The 3,101-nt window shown below is 36.7% G+C and overlaps 1 long non-coding RNA gene across 1 annotated transcript; it reads left to right on the top strand.

Annotated features, from left to right (window-relative positions):
- The first annotated feature begins 489 nt into the window (after positions 1–489).
- LOC114174486 lies at positions 490–2,278 on the top strand. Its single transcript, XR_003602688.1, has 3 exons — positions 490–636; positions 740–812; positions 2,011–2,278. It is a non-coding gene; the product is annotated as an uncharacterized LOC114174486 (long non-coding RNA).
- Positions 2,279–3,101: the final 823 nt, after the last annotated feature.

Here is a 3,101-nt window from a genome sequence, read left to right as displayed (position 1 = left end):
TTTGCCAAAAAAAGAATGGAAAAATTGCATACACCTATTTCTCCAAAATATGTTGTTAAGGTTAGGAATATGACCGCAATATCGAAACCCAAAGGTGAAAATTTCATTCAAATATGGTATAAAGTCTACATCATTATAGATTCTTCCTGTTCATAATAAAATAGGGACCAAATACACGTCAACATCTCATCCATTAATACCACAACTATTTAAGCTCTTTATATAAATATCCATTCATCTCTAGACAGAATAGTATAATAAAATAAAATAAAAAGTGTGATTTATTAATTTACGCATTATAATATTTTATCGCCAGTTCAACTTTTACAATGTATATACTCAGATATATAATGTATATGCTTGGAATAATAAGAATAAGACTACTAGAGATAAATAACAGCAAGATTATTAAAAATTGATCGGTTGTTGTAAGGCCCGTTTACTTTAAGGGCTGCCCAATCGATTGGGCCTAAGGGCTGGCCCAAAAAAGGATTCGAATCTAATCTACCTTAGTCTCATCCTTTTCTTTCACTCTACAGAAAACGCAGCCGTCACACTCCCCTTTCCTTTCAAGAGCTCTGCTAGGGTTTGATCCTACGTCCCTTTCGAGCTAGCCAAACCTCGTTCTCCCGTCACGTAAGTTGTTCTTGAACCGTGCTCTTCACATTCTAAGTTGGTTCTCATTATTCTGTTGGGCTTACTGTAGCAACCTTACTATTCCTCGTGTCTTTATTCTCAGCTCTTGGGTCCATTTTCGAAGTTGTTGGGTTCGTTGAGTCAGGTGTCGAAGTCGTTTGCTAAACCCTTTCCAGGTAAGGGAAGCTTGAGTTTATAGTCATCTGTAATTTTGTATGCTTCTAGGTCTGAATCATATGCGTGATGTATGCTTGTGGTTGATTGTGTGATATTGGTGAAAGCGTGATTTCTTTTGGTGTTGCGTTTTGTGTTTCCGCGAGTGAACAATGGTGGGCACTTTTTTCTCGCCTAAGCGAGCGTGTCTCGCCCAGGCGAGACTAACAGAGGCTCGCCCAAGCTTATATGTGCAAACTGTTGCCCAGGCGACTGGATTTCATTTTGAGCGAGGCGTGATCTCGCCTAGGCGAGAAGGGACTTGCCTGAGCGAGAATCCGCAGGGGCCGCGGTTCAAAGGCTCAAGCTCTCGCCTAGGTGAGGAGGGGCTCGCCTAGGCGAGAAGGGACTTGCCTGAGCGAGAATCCGCAGGGGCCGCTGCTCAAAGGCTCAAGCTCTCGCCTAGGTGAGGAGGGGCTCGCCTGAGCGAGAGGATCTCTCGCCTAAGCGAGGTCTTCTAGCCTGAGCGAGGCTGGGGCAGGTTTTGTGCTACAATGTGAATGGCCCACTAATATGGTTGCTTATTGTATGAATTGGGAAGCATGAGAAGTATGAATTGTTGTTTATGCATGATGTTGGTATTATGGAAACTTTCTGATTGGTTGGTGAAATACGTACAAAGTGTCAGTAGGACGTAATTCCATGGCTCTCGTAGGGAGAGCTTATGGTGGTGCCCCACTTAATGGAGGTAATTCCATGGGCCCTCCTAGGGGGATTCCATGGTGGTACCTCATCTATTAGACTTAATTCCACGAACCTCGAGGTGAGAGTTCATGGTGGTGCCTCAACAACAAAACGTCATTCCACGAGGATAACGTGGTGGTGCCTCACGGCCAAGACGTAATTCCACGAAGGCCACGTGGTGGTGCCTTTTGTAAGGGTGTAATTCCGCGAAGGCCTCGTGGTGACGCCTCACTGCTAGGACATAATTCCACTGTTTTGCGGTGGTGCCTCGTTATACGTATCCGGATTGTCTAATATTGGAGTTTTAAATGGTTTGGTATCTCCTGTGTGGTTTTCCATTAATTATGCTTGACTATGTGATTGGACATTGTGTGTTATGATGTAAAAACCTTGTGCTCTAGCTTACCCTTTCGCTTGTTTGCATGGTTGTGTGTTGTTTTCCTTTGCGATGATCATCAATTTTATTGATGTGAGCAGATGTGAAAACCCCTGGCAGTGGCAATGATAGTAGGGATGCTTCAGCTTGATGGTTATGGATGGGTATTGGATCCACCGTGGGGCCCATCGCGGAAGGAGCTTTATTAGTTATGATGGTTTCGCCTAGAACTACTATTTTCACTTGTGTTCTTGTTTTGGGCCGTGTGAGACCTCTTTGTATGTGTAATGAGTATGTTTGGTGTTCTGTGTACCTCCATACTCCAAACTCTATAGTCTTCGAATATTTATGTATGTGACGTTTTATTAATCTGAGGTTATCTAGTTTTTAGGATGTTACATTTGTAAGATTCGCAAAGTCTATTCTAACTGTGATAAAAGTATTATATCTACATAAATAATGTTTTTTGAAATTTTAGTGTAATATATTAAATCTGATTGAATTAAATTGTCGTACTTTATAACTGTAAAATAAAAAAGTGTAATTACCATATAACTTTTTCTCAAAATTATAGTGTACACTAGTAAAAATTAAACATAAAATAAAATTAAATATGAATGTCATAATATCTTTTTTTTTCAATATGCAATGTCACAATATTTAAGTGTGGATATAATAACTAATATTGTCTAAAGATTATATATATATATATATATATATATATATATATATATATATATATATATATTATATTGATATTATTTTACTTATTGCTTGAATTTTTATTTTGAGAAGTAATCATATTTAATTCAATTTAATAAACTTACACTACTTAAAACACACACATTTCCTATCATTTTATTTTGAATTTTTTTTAGGAAATACTTACGAATTTTGTTAAAAATAATTTGTAAGAATTGTTATCATTTTTTTTACAAATATTTTATCAAACATGTTTCACATAAAATTTTGTAAAAAATACTTGTGAATTTTATAATTTTGTAAGAAATAATTATCCACGAAGGAATTACCTACCAATTAAAATTTTTAGAAAATATTGCAAAAGAAAGTCTATTTTTGCAAATCTTTCTAACAAATTTGCAAGAAAAATTTCATAAAATTTTAAAAATTTTAGTAGTGTTAGTTATATTTAAGGAAATTTGATAATTAATTTTTTCTTTAAAAGGTAATA

This window comes from Vigna unguiculata, chromosome 1 (genome assembly GCF_004118075.2).
Source record: "Vigna unguiculata cultivar IT97K-499-35 chromosome 1, ASM411807v1, whole genome shotgun sequence".
NCBI classification, from domain to species: domain Eukaryota; kingdom Viridiplantae; phylum Streptophyta; class Magnoliopsida; order Fabales; family Fabaceae; genus Vigna; species Vigna unguiculata.
This window is presented reverse-complemented; position numbering and strand designations above follow the sequence as displayed.